The sequence below is a fragment of the Lactuca saligna genome, chromosome 9, assembly GCF_052625555.1.
Source record: "Lactuca saligna cultivar CGN05327 chromosome 9, ASM5262555v1, whole genome shotgun sequence".
Taxonomy (NCBI): domain Eukaryota; kingdom Viridiplantae; phylum Streptophyta; class Magnoliopsida; order Asterales; family Asteraceae; genus Lactuca; species Lactuca saligna.
In genome coordinates this window covers 92,345,635-92,360,189 of record NC_136425.1, presented here as the reverse complement: position 1 = coordinate 92,360,189, position 14,555 = coordinate 92,345,635, and positions in this window count along the sequence as shown.

The window sequence follows — 14,555 nt, the reverse complement described above, 5'->3', positions numbered from 1 at the left end:
ATGGGTGAGAATGAAATTAAAATGCGCAAATTTAAACTAACCTAAAACAAGAATTAGTCCTCAAAATGTATCATTTTCAAAAAGCTCACAAGCACATCGAATCGAGCTTGTTTAAACAACTTTGTGAACAGATCTGCCACATTATTTGCAATGGGAACTTGTTCTAGCCGAACGAGCGAACGCTCATAACAATCTCTGATGAAATCAATTTTCAGGTCAATGTGCTTAGTTTTCGAGTGCTGGACTGGATTTCTAGTAATCTAAACTGCAACCTCATTATCACAAAATATAGTGGTTTCTAAATAGTTCAAACCGTAATCCAACAGCTGATGTTGGATCCCTATAACTTGAGAGCAACAAGTAGAGGCAGCAACATATTATGCTTCTGCTGTTGAGGTTGAGATGGTGTGTTGTTTCTTGCACTGCCAAGATACCAGCCAGTCACCAAGGAATTGACATCCTCCTGATGTTGATTTCCTATCAAGCTCACAACCTCCATAATTACTGTCAGCAAATACATATAAATCAAATTCAGAATTTTTTGGATACCAAAGACCCAAATTTGGTCTGCCTTTGAGATACCAAAAAATTATTTTGACAGCAATAAGATGTGAAAGTTTAGGATTAGCCTGATAGCGTGCGCATTGACAAACTGCAAACATGATGTCTGGATGGCTTGCAGTTACATACATCAACGAACCGATCATCGATTCGTAGTGAGTTTAATCTATGGATTCGCCATCAGTATCTGGAGTCAGCAGGGATCTCTCAGCCATCGACGTTAAGGCAGGTTTTGCATCTTGAATGTCAAACTTCTCAAGTATATCCTCTACATTGCTTGATGGAGCAGGATTCTGGTTGATCTTTGTTGGACCTGAAGCTCCAAAAAATGGTCATTTCGCCTAACGAACTCATCTCAAACCTCTTTTTCATCACTCCTTTGAACTTTTTGCATAGCTTTGGACTTGTAGACCCGAAGATAATGTTGTCAACATAGATCTGGACTAGAATCCGATCATTACCCACATGCTTGATGAACAAACTTTTATCGATAGTCCCATGAGAATATCCATGTTCAAGCAAGTGCTTTGTAAGAGTTACATACCATGCTCGAGGAGCTTAATGTAACCCATACAACACCTTGTCCAACTTGTAGACATGATTGGAAAACTTCGAGTTAATAAACCCAAGAGGTTGATCAACATAGATTTCTTCCTTCACCTTGCCATACAAGAAGGCTATCTTGACATCCATCTGATAAGCAGTGAAGTTCATGTAGGAATCATATGCAAGGAAGATACGGATAGGCTCCAAGTGAGCCACCGGAGCATAACCCTCAGTGTAGTCAAGACCCTCGATCTGTCTAAACCCACAAACCACCATTATTGCCTTGTTGTGCACTATGACTTTGGAATCATCCTGCTTATTGCGGTATACCCAGTGTGTGTTAAGAGTTTTTCAAATTGATTTAGCTCTTCGTACATAGCATCTACCCAGCTGGGCTTATTCAAATCCATTTCAATATTCATTGGCTCTATTTGAGAGATGAAGCAAGAATAAAGACATGTATTAACATCTCCACTCTGACTTCTTGTTTTAACAACATTACCCAGCTGGCCAATGACATTTTTGATCAGATGATCACGTTGAATGCGTGAAGGTATCTCCGGGATAATGTCATTGAGAGAAACAGGAAGGTTGTGAATGATGATAACTCCATCATTTGCCGAATGCTTCACTTCAGAAGAACGTGTCTCATTAGAAGGATTTGCCACAAAATTATTAGCAATCTCCTCCGGAAAGAGAAGTTCCATAAAAGTTTGAGTAACAGCGGAAGCATCTCTGGACATGAACTCTCTTTCAATAGGAGTTAGAGGTGTAGCATCAGCATCTGGAGCATTTTGTTGACTTTGAGATTTTGGACAAGTAATTGAAGGATTCTACAATTTGCTTTGTTCTTTTGTTGTAAACTATATACGCTGTGCGAGCAGCATACCCCACAAAGTAGCAGTCATCAACTTTAGCATTGAACTTCGGGTTGGATTCTAGGTGAAGAAGGGTACAAGGGCAGCCAAATATGCGGAAATTGCTGACAGATGGCTTGTGACCATATAGAATTTCGTACGGAGTCTTCATTTGCGCTTTGTTGATCAAAACACGATTCTGAACATAACATGTTGTGTTAATCACCTCAGCCCAAAAGAAAACAAGTAATTTGGAGTCACATAGCATTGTCCTTGCAGCGTCTTGCAGCGTTCGATTCCTCCGGTCAGCAACACCATTTTTTTGAGCTGTGCGAACGGAACTATATTGACACATAATTCCCTTTTCTGCAAAAAAGTGATCAAGAACCGCATTCTTGAATTTTGTTCCATTATCAGTACAAAGTGCCTTCACTCAGTTATTGGTTTGGTTCTTAATCATTACAATGAACTTCTTGATCAGATCAGATACCCGAGCTTTGTTGGATAAGAAGAAAACCCATGTGAATCGCGATAAGTCATCGATCACTACAAGACAATATGAATTCGTGTTGATGCTTAGGACATTGACCGGACCAAATAAATTGATGTGTAATAATTGGAGCACCTTGTTGATTGAATTGACCTATTTTAGTAGGTGCGGTTTTCTATGATGATTTCTCTTGGAACATAACACACATTTTTTAAATGTTATGAAGTCACTGACAGTCAGACCACGCACCATTTCATTTTTAGCAAGACGATTTAGATTCTTAGCATTTGTATGACCGACTCGTTAGTGCCACAACATTGGAATTTGTTCTGAGACTTTTGAAAAAAGACAGGTGACTTGTTCAGGAATGTTGCTATTCATGTCAATAATATATGTATTTCCATCCCGCTTTGATTTAACAAGAATCCACTCATCCGGGATGACAATGCCTAAATTAAATATCAGACACTCTTTATTAGTAAAATGTGTTGAGTAACCCTTGTCGCAAATTTGAGAAACATACAACAAGCTATGCTTTAACTTAGGAGCATAGTTGACATTCTCAAAACTCAGCACTCCGTTTGTCACAGTTCCTCTTTGTGTAATTTTTCGGCCTTCTCCGCCCGCATTGGAAACGAATCCTCCATTAAAAGTTTAAATGTTGTTTAATTGGGAGATATCTCCTGTCATATGCCAGGAGCAGCCACTATCGACATACAAAGGTCTAACGACATTCCTCCGTAACTGTCCCTGCAAATGAGTGGGATGATTTTGATTTGGGGACCCAGTTCATTGCTTTCTGGGTTGACCCTTTACGATCACAAATTTATCTTTTGACCTTTTAGATTTTGAAACATTATGCAAAATACTGTCAGAGGATGATGATGATTGGTTGGAAGTTAATTTGGGCACCCACTGGTATTTAGGTTTCTTAAAAATCACGAGTGATTTCGAAGCATTTTTCTTTTCAGTTTTCGTTGAGTGATTAGATTTTCTACCAGAAGTGGTTGAAGATCCAGATCCACTCTTTGACGAAACCGATCTTGGCTTAGCCTGGATTGATTTTGGCAAACTGTTTGTGACTTTGTTATTGAAAACCTGTTTGTTCTTTCGAAAAACTGCCCTTTTCTTGTTTTGAATAGCCTTCCAATCATCATTTCGAGGATGAGATCTCAAGGACTTTCTAGTTAAAGACCTTCCTCGAGATTCATTCTCTCCTCTTTGAGACAAAAAATGCATAAATGTTCTATTAGAGCAATTCCTAGCAATGTGACCGGTAGTACCACAATTAAAACAAATCTGCTTATTATTATTGCAATTGGTACTACCTTTTTCTGATTTGCTTTCTTTACTGCCACCCTTACTTTATCCACAAGAATATGTGCTAGAATCAGATTGAGTGATAGTTGAGGGTGAATCCGGTTGTGTGATTGGTGGAGTGGATGTGCTTGAAACAGGAACATCGGGATTAATAAACAAATCATCAAATATGTCAAAGAAATTTAAATCAACATTATCCGAAGCATAAGTATCACAAGATGTATCATTAATTTTAACATCATAAACAAAAGAGTTATCATTTGAAACAAAAACAGATTCAGAAACTTTTTCATTTTTAGAAACACATCCTTCAACTTCTTGCTTTGATTGACTTAGAGATTGATCTGCATGGGAAGTAGAAACATCAGTATTTTCAACATTAATGCTACCTCCTTACACAAATCCATATTTAAGAAATGGCTCTCTGTTTATCTCCTCTTCAGTCAATGGCTTAAATTGATAATTGTGATTATAAGGAGGAGGCACTTTGTCGTATCCTAAACCCTTTTGCTGATTTTCTTTGAATTTCAAATTATTTTATATCATGGACGCAACTACTTCACTTGACACATCATATTTTCTGAAATTAAAATCTGCATTTTCAAACTTGTTTTTCAATGTGGCAGGCTCAGCAGTTGCCTTAGCAAGTTGTTTAGTTACATATCTATAACAGGCACTCTTATTGCTATATTCTGCTAGAAGCTTTCTAAAATCTTTGTTTTTTGCTTCTAATTCCGCCTTCAGGGGTTTCTATCCTTTCCTAAGTTGATACGTTTCATATTTCAAGTCCTCGTTCTGTCTTCATAATAATTCTATATGCTCAAGAAGATTTTTAACTTTATCAATACATGTTTGAGAACAAGAAGACTAACATACCTCTTTCTTTATAGGTTCGGAAGTAAAAGATACCATATAGGCAAACTGCAACTCCATCATCTCTTCTTTAGGATCAACTTCAGCTTCTTCCACATGAGTATCATTTATTTAAGCCAAAAGAGCATTTTCAGGTCCTGAAATAATCAGTGCCTAAAGTTGGTCCTCCCAGTCAAAGGACTGAGGAACAACTGCCAGATTAGCAGTCTCACTGTTGACAGTAACATTTCCGCGACCATTTCCCACTGGAACCATTATTCGATCACCATTAACCCTTCTGTCTGGTTTAGGACATTCACGAGCAAAATGACCCGGCTCGTGGCAATTGTAGCAACATAGCTTTCCCTTGTTAAACCCTACCTTTTTATCAGCATTCATTCCTTAATTATTCTTTCCCATCTTCTTAGCAAATTGCTTTGCCCTAAACACTGCCATTGCTATCTGCCAGGTAATATCCATTTCTTCCACATCCTGTGGATGAATTTGATCCAGATCAGCAAAAGTGAGTTGAGGTGGAAGCTCTCCAGCTACAAAAGCATTGTAACAATTGACAAGTCCAATGGTAAGATCTAAGTTTTCATCGTTTTCTTGGAATTTGGAGCAGGGACCATAACTGGCGCATTGGAAGAGGAAACAGCTTGTGGAACAACGAAGGACTGACTTTGTGGGTGAGACATAGATGAAGAACCAACAAATGGTGTGACTGATTGAGTGATAAATGTTTGATTCTGAGGTTGTTGAACAACAAAAACTTGACTTGGAGAGAAGGTGAACGATGAGATGGCATTATTTGAAGAAATCCCAAGATTTTCAGTTGAGTAGGAATTCACATGATTAATCTTTTGTTGTTTATCATCAAGATCACATGCTTTTATGATTGCCATTGTTTCAGCAAGACTGAGACGATTGAGATCTTTTGTCATCTTAATGACAACCACATTCATATCCCACGACTTCGGAAGTAAATTCAGCACCTTTTTGTTTATCTCAGCTCTAGTCAAGTGAATCTCAGCTATGCTCATCTTAATAGTGAGTGTAGTAAATCGATGCAACTGAGCTTCCAGGATTTCTCCAGGGACATAATTGAACATATTCAACTTCTGTTATAACATGTCCTAAAGGCTCTCTTTCATATCTTCATTTCCCTCGTAGACCTCAATCAAAGCTTCCCACAGAGCTTTGGCTGAAGTGTATTCTCTGAATACTTGAGCAATATCGGGGGATAGAGCCATAGGTACAGTAGCCAGTGCCCTTTCCTGTTCTTAAACCATTTCAAAATCCTCATCAGTGTAATCATCATACAATTTGTCAATCACTTGTCCATTCAGAAGATTAGTAGTGACTCTGACTGGTCCTTTTAGAATGCTTCACCAATCCTTAAAATATTTCATTTTGATGTATTTCTCAATTCGGTACTTCCATTCTGGAAATCCTTCGACGGAGAACAACCGAGGAATTCGAGTGGTGGTTCCCATTATGGTGTCCAATTCATGATCATCTGATGAGATGTGGGAATCCATTCTTTCTTGTGTTTTTAGAAATGAACAGATCGAAAACTTTAACAAGAAAGATGCTTAAAATTAAGATGCTTAATCTGCTAAGGAGTTTGCGACCGCACACTCAACCGTACACGCTCACAACCGCACACTAAGTTGTACACACTCCAACCGCACACTAAGCCGTACATGCTCCAATCGCACACTAATCTATACACACTCCAACCGCACACTAAGTCGTACACGCTCCAACCACACACTAAGTCGTACATGCTCCAACCACACACTAAGCCGTACATGCTCCAACCGCACACTAAGCCGTACACGCTCCAACCGCACACTAAGCCGTACACGCTCTAACCGCACACACTTAGCCGCACACTCATCTGTACACACAATCGTACACTCAGCCATACACCTTCAATCTCATCCGTACACCTTTAACAGTCAACTGCACACCTTCAACCTCAGTCGTACACCTTCAATAGAACACTTAAAAATCCAAATGACACCGATTTTGCTCTGATATCAATTGTAAGGTTCCAAATCTTAGGATCTGAATTAGTGATCAAATGATATTGCAAACAATTTAGAGTGTAGAAGGAGTAGAAGAATAATTAAACCAAACATGCGCACATTTATATCATATAAACATCAAATACACCTTTGGAAACACACATACGTCACCTGACACTAACACTGACACCTACTATTTATATCACCCCAGTAGCACATGGGTATACAGCCAGAAATGTGTGTGGCCGCACACAAGTGTACGGCCGCACACAGCCTTACAACAGTTACAACAACCACTACTAACACCAAAACCCAAACAAGACCTTTACAAGATAGATGCCTAGCCCAAACCACTATATTATGACCTATCACTAAATATGGATAGAAGGATTAATGGAGTGTAATTAAGCAAGTGGGTTGAGGGATTGGGCCACCCATAATACGTATTTTGGGCGTAGCCTTCGTGTACATGGGGCATATAGGCGCATTAGATGCGGGGGATGCATGCACATACGCGCAGCGTACATGAGCAGATTCCAAAACCCTAATTCTTAGTGTTTAAGGCATATAAATACCCCATTATAGCCTAACCCTGGCGTCCTTACCAGCCCCAAACCCTCAAAAACCATAAATACCATCTCTTACTCCATTCTTGTGTGTGTTTGGCCTTTTGAAGCTTAGTTTGGTGAAAATATGCTTAGAAGAAGAGAAGAGAAGTTGGAGAAGAAGAAGTTAAGTATCTTGAGCTCAAGGATCTGGGATTATCTCAACTTTTGGCACTCATTTGAGGTAAAAAGCTTACAACTTTCCTCATGTATGCTTAGATCTAGGGTAGAGATGTTTTGGATCTTTTTAGTCCCAAGAATGGATCTTTATGACTCAAAATCGTTTCTAGGTCTAGGGTTGCTACCCTTAGTGACATATGAGTCCCTTAAGCAGTAAAGTTTCAATCTTTAAGGTCCATTTGTGACCATGCATGAGATCTAGCCCTTTCCATGGAAGTTTGTTTCCATATTCCAAGTTTGGGTTCATTTGGTGGGTTGCAAGCCACCAAATAATCTACTTTATGGATTAAGATGTTAAAGAGGTATTGGATCTATGGTTATAACCTTTGGAGTAGAGTATTAAGTGCTTATTAGGCCATCAGAAGTTAGATTTTGGACTACGGACATGTTTGGGCTAAGAGAAGCCCATTTCAGAAGTTCGGCCCAATATAGATGTAACACCCCAAAATACGAGCCAAAAATTTCATTTTTGAAAACATATTTTTAACAAAATATTCAAATTAAAACATTTACTGATCATAGTATTTTAATAAGATATTGCATGTTTGGAAAACATTTCAATAAACATAATAATGTCAGAGTACAAATCCCCAGGAAGTTCTCATGATGCGGAATACAAAGCATGTGTGTGATGGGCCACTACGGCGCCAACTCCTTCCCCTTCGAAGAAGAGGTACCTAAAACCAAAAATGAAAACTGTAAGCACGATGCTTAGTGAGTTCCCCCAACCTACCACATACCATACAATCACATAACATGCATGTATCGTCAGGAATATCTGGGTGCCCGACCTACCCCTTCGGTCCTCTCGACCGGATACTGTCTAGCATAACTGGGAGCTTGCCTCCCCTTCGATCCTCACAACCGGATACTGACTAGCATATCTGGGTGTTGGTCTCCCCTTAGGTCCTTTCGACTGGATACTGACTAGCACATATGGGTGCTGGTCTCCCCCTTCAGTCGTCTCGACCAAATATTGGGGACTATTTCACCCCCTAGTACTACCACATAACACATATATCTCGTAATCTGTCTAGCATGGATGGGCATGACGGCTCCTTCGGCCCTATCGACCGGTAATCTAGGGACTATCTCCCCCTACTATCACTAGCACATAGTAGCATATCATACGAACACATAAACATATCACAAGTAGTAGCAACCTTAGATGAATATCATAGAGACAATCATCCATCATACAACTCCTACTGGTGGGCCGACATTGTGGCTGTAGACCCACCGATACTGGAAGGTAACTCACCTCGATGTAACTGCTGATCTGTGTGGGAATTAACTGTTTGCTGCTGCTCCAGATATCCTCCGGCTATAATTCCCACAAAACACTCAATCAATCACTGCTAACTGGCCCTTGGGGTAAAATGACCATTTTACCCCTGACCAAGTCATAAGTTAAGGTCAGAGTCAACTTTCAGTTGACCCGACTCGCTGAGTTGGATACCCAACTCGCCGAGTCTCTATCCAATCCATTAACCTGTATCCCGTCTCTACTCGTCGAGTTAGGCATTGACTCGACGAGTTCTCCTTCTAAACTGATGTCCAAGTCCTTCATCCTACTCGCCGAGTTCTATGAACAACTCGCCGAGTTCATCTTCATCCGAAGAACACTTTATGCTGTGACTCGACGAGCTGTATGAACAACTCGTCAAGTCTGTTCTTGATTTAAGAAGATTGTCTTCAACTCGCCGAGTCATGACATTGACTCGCTGAGTTACTTCATGAGTGAGTCTAGCTTCCAACTCATTGAGTCATACCCTATGACTCACTACTCCAACTTGCAGACACAAAAGGGAACAACCCTGGGACTCGCGACCCGACTCGCCGAGTCAGATGAACGACTCGCCGAGTCGGCCAGATCCAAAAACCATACATGCGATTTTGCTTGGATCCAGCTCATTCCATTCACAGATCTGGGTTCTTAGGGCCAGGTTTACACGTAAAGTTTCCTACTTTACGTGTAAAAACACATATAATGGGGATTATGGGCGAAATAATGGCTAAGAAGGTAGATCTAGGACATTCCAGCAATTTACTCCCATAAAGGTTATAGATCTGAGCTTTTGGAGCTCAAACAAGACTAGTTCTAGTGGATACTCAACCTATTATGAATTCTACTTCATGAACAAGCTTGGAAAAGGTTCAAGAAGAGCTCAAAAGCTACTCTAATGGGGTTTTAAGCATGCAAACAGAATAGAGTAGAGATATACCTCAGAGAAATCTGAAATAGCACCAAGATATCTGGTCCCCTTCTCCTCTTCTTGCTCCACTCTCCTTCTTCTTCCAAAAACCAAAAGGAATCACTCTAATCCCTTCAATCTCACAAGAAACAAGTTGGGGTTTGATGTAGGGTGCTCTGAGGGTGAAATGGGGCGAGCTTGGGTCGTAAAAGCTAGCTTAAATAGGGGGCAAACCCCTGGAATTAGGGTTTCATCAAACAGCGATGACTCGCGGAGTCCAGGATATTGACTCGCGGAGTCCAGGTTATGGACTCGCCGAGTCGCCAACTTAAGCGTGCCCCCGGACCACGTCCTTACTCGGCGAGTCGGACCTACAACTCGCCGAGTCCATGGCTAAAATGACAGTTACTTAGATAAATTTTTACATACCAGGAACAAGGTGCTACAAATATCCCCCACTTATTTTAGACTTCGTCCTCGAAGTCTGTTGCTCGATCCTGAAACAACTCGGGGTAATGCTCCATCATTTTTTCCACCGGCTCCCAAGTCCACTCGAACCCCTTTCGGTGCTGCCACTGCACCTTCACTAACTCCACCCTCTTGTTCCTCAGATCCTTCGAGGTCCAGTCGAGGATTGCGATTGGGCACTCAATGTAATTCAGGCTGTCATCAACCTGTATATCCTCTAATGGTACCACCGCTGAATCATCCACGAGACACTTCCACAGCTGGGAGACATGGAAGGTGTTGTGGATCTGGCTGAGCTCGGCTGGCAGATCCATCCCATATGCCACCTTGCCCACCTGGGCTACAACCCTGAACGGACCAATGAATCTCGGGCCCAACTTGCCCCGGTTCCTGAATCGAATGACGCCTTTCCAAGGCGACACCTACAGGAGAACCATATCCCCGATTTAGAATTTCAGGTATGATCGACGCTTGCCGGCATAACTTTTATGTCGACTCTGCACAGTCTGCAGCCTGCTCCGAACCTGCTGAATCCTCTCGGTAGTCTTGAGCACCACTTCAGTGCTCCCCATAACTCTCTGACCAACCTCTCCCCAACATATCGGGGTCCTGCACCTCCGTCCGTACAACATCTCGAATGGAGGGCGGTCGATACTCGCGTGGTAGCTGTTGTTGTACGAGAACTTAGCCAAGGGAAGGTAAGTATCCCACCTACCACCGAAGTCTAGCACACATGCCTGCAACATATCCTCCAGAGTCTGGATGGTCCACTCGCTCTGACCATCTGTCTGCGGGTGAAAGGCGGTGCCAAAATGCAAACGGGTACCCAACTCGTCATGAAACCTCTTCCAAAACCTGGAAGTAAAACGCACATCCCTGTCTGAGATAACAGATACTAGCACCCCATGCCGCGCCACAATCTCCCTAATATAGATGTCGGCTAATTTCTCGGCCGAAATGCACTCCTGAATCGGAATAAAATGAGCACTCTTGGTCAATCGATCCACGATGACCCAAATCGAATCTACTCCACGTGCGGTCCTGGGAAGCTTCGTGATAAAATCCATCATGATATCTTCCCATTTCCGCAACGGGATGTCCAACAGCTGCATCTTTCCATGCGGTCTCTGATGTTCGGCCTTAACCTTCTTGCAGGTCAAGCACTGCTCGACGTACCATGCCATATCTCGCTTCATGCAGGGCCACCAATAGTCTAGGCGAAGATCCTGATACATCTTCATTGCCCTTGGGTGAATAGAGAATCGGGATTTGTGCGCCTCCTCCATCAAGATCTAGCACATGCCTCCATGATACAGCACCCACACCCTACGGTGTAGTGTCAATAACCCCCGACTATCATAATCGAAAGAGTTGACTTGACCAACTATTCGCTCACTCTTCCGATGCTCCTCCTTCATAGCCTCCTGTTGGGCCTCTCGAATCTGCTCCAATAGAGGAGTCACCACAGTCATCCTCATGCAAACATCCCTGATCGGCGCCGCCTTGCGGCTAAGCGCATCGGCCACCACATTGGCCTTCCCCGGGTGGTAAAGGATCTCGCAATCATAATCCTTTACCACGTCCAACCACCGACGCTACCTCATGTTCAGATTCGGTTGATCCATGAGGTACCTCAAACTCTTGTGGTCCGTGTAAATGGTACAATGAACCCCGTAAAGGTAATGTAGCCATATCTTGAGGGCGAAGACCACCGCCCCCAACTCCAAATCTTGTGTTGGGTAGTTCGCCTCATGAGGCTTCAGCTGCCTCGAGGCATAAGCAATGGCATGCCCCCTCTGCATCAACACTGCACCTAAGCCTGAGATCGACATCACAATATAACACAAAATCCTCCACGCCCTCGGGCAGGGCTAAGAGCGGCACCTCGCACAATCTCTGCCTCAGAGTCTCAAACACTGCCTGCTGCTCAGGCCCCCATCGAAAGACCACGGCTTTCCTGGTCAACCTTTTCAGGGGTACGACTATCTTGGAGAAATACTGAATGAACCTCCGATAGTAGCCTGCTAATCCTAGGAAACTCCAAATCTCGGATGGAGACTTCGGAACCTCCCATCTCATCACGGCCTCCACCTTGGTCGGGTCTACTGAAATCCCATTCTGGTTGACAAGGTGTCCAAGAAATTGCACCTCGCGCAACCAAAACTCGCATTTGGAGAACTTGGCATACAAGCTCTCCCTCCTTAGGGTCTCCAAAACCTCTCTCAGATGCTCCTCGTGCTGCTCCTGAGTCTTGGAATAAACCAAGATGTCGTCAATGAAAACTATCACAAACCGATCCAGCATCGGTCTACATACGCGGTTCATGAGGTCCATGAACGCGGTAGGAGCATTGGTGAGCCCAAACAGCATCACCATGAACTCATAATGGCCATAGCACATCCGAAACGCGGTCTTCTGTATATCCTCCTCTCTAAACCTCATCTGATGATAGCCTGAACGCAAATCAATCTTGGAGAACCAGGATGCTCCCTGTAACTGATCAAAGAGGTCATCAATCCTTGGGAGTGGGTAACGGTTCTTCACCGTCACCTTATTCAGCTCCCGGTAATCTATACACATCCGGTACGACCCATCCTTCTTCTTCACAAACAGTATCGGGGCTCCCCAGAGTGAACTGCTCGGACAAATAAATCCCTTGTCTAGAAGCTCCTGTAGCTACGTAGACAACTCCTGCATCTCGGGAGGAGCCAACCGATAGGGTGCCTTGGCTATCTGAGCTGTACCAGGAACTAGGTCAATCCTGAACTCCACATGTGACTCCGAAGGTATCCCAGAAAGCTCCTCTAGAAAGACATCTGCGAAATCTCACACCACCGGAACCTCGCTCACCGTCATCTTACCCGCCTCCCGGGTATCCATCACATACGCGACATAACCTACGTATCCCTGCTGAAGGTACCGTCTAGCCCTTGCTGCTGAACAGACTGAGGGTCCACACTGTGGCCTCTCGCCATGAATCACTAACTCTCCCCCACGTGGGGTCCTGACCCGCACTAGCTACTGTGCGCAATCTATCACCGCCCCATTGGCACTCAACCAATCCATGCCTATAATCACCTTGTTCCCACGCAACGGAATGGGAACCAAGTCCACCAGATAACACTCCTCAAATAACCTCAAAACACAATCCCTGAACACTGTTGATGCTCGCACCGATCGATCATCGGCAATATCTACCTCTAAAGGGCAATCCAACATGCCCGAGGACTCAGCAAACTTCCTGCTAAGCGCAAGGGAAACAAACGATCAGGTAGCACCCGAGTCGAACAACACCTGGACTGGGATACCGTTCACATGGAACGATCCTAACACATATAGATACATAAACCGAATACCTATCAATATCATAACATCATATAAATAAGTGAGAAGGAAAGAATCATACCCGTCACCACATCGGGTGCAGCGCATGCCTCCTCAGCGATCAGCTGAAATGCCCGGCTCCTCACCACTGGAGCCTCTGCCTTGCCCTACCGGCCATCCGTGATCCGTAGGGTCGCTGGAGCTGGCACCTTTACCGGCGCTGGAACTGTCAACTGGGGGCAATTGGCCTTCTTGTGGTCCTTATGGTTGCAGTGGAAACACACCAACTTAGACGTCTGAATAACTGTTGTCGGAGCAGTGCAATCCCTGATATATTGCCCAGACTTGCCGCACTTGTAGCAGCCTGATGATCCCAACCTGCACGCCCCCTCGTGCGTCTTGCCGCATTTCCGACAGCAGCCCCGTCCCTGTTGGCCTTTCGGCCCCACATCTGATCCCTTGGGCTTCTTCCCCGAAGCCCCTCTTGACTGTCCCTCCTCCGCCTTCCATTTCTGGATGTGCTCCAAATCTATCTCCGTCTCCCTCGCCCTGGAAATCATGGAGTCCAAGGTAGGGCAAGCTGAAAAACTAACATGCTCCCGAATATCATCTCGTAGCATATCATGATAGCGGTTCCTCCTCATATCTTCGTCGCCCGCATACTGGGGCACCAGCAACACCCTCTCCCGGAACTTGGAGGTGATCTCCACCACAGTCTCCATCGTTTCTCTCATATCTAGGAACTCCCTGGCCAGCTGCTGAAGCTCGATAGCCAGCGCAAAATCTGCCATGACCCTGGTCACGAAGTCTAACCAGGTCATAGCCTCGACAGCCGAGGCTCCCAACGAGTCACCGACAGACTCACACCAATCCCTAGCTCGATCTCTCAGACATCCTACTGTATATCTCACCTTTGAACCCTCAGGGTAGAAGCTAGTCAACTGTGCAGACTCAATGTCTGCAATCCATCGTCTGGCAGCTATGGGGTCCTTCGCCCCATGAAAGTCCGGTGCACCACTTCCCCGAAAGTCTTTGAAGGACAGTGTGCGAGATACCGACTGGCTAGATGTCATGTCACTCCTGAATGCCCGGAGGCGATCCTCCATCATCTCCAATATCCCCTC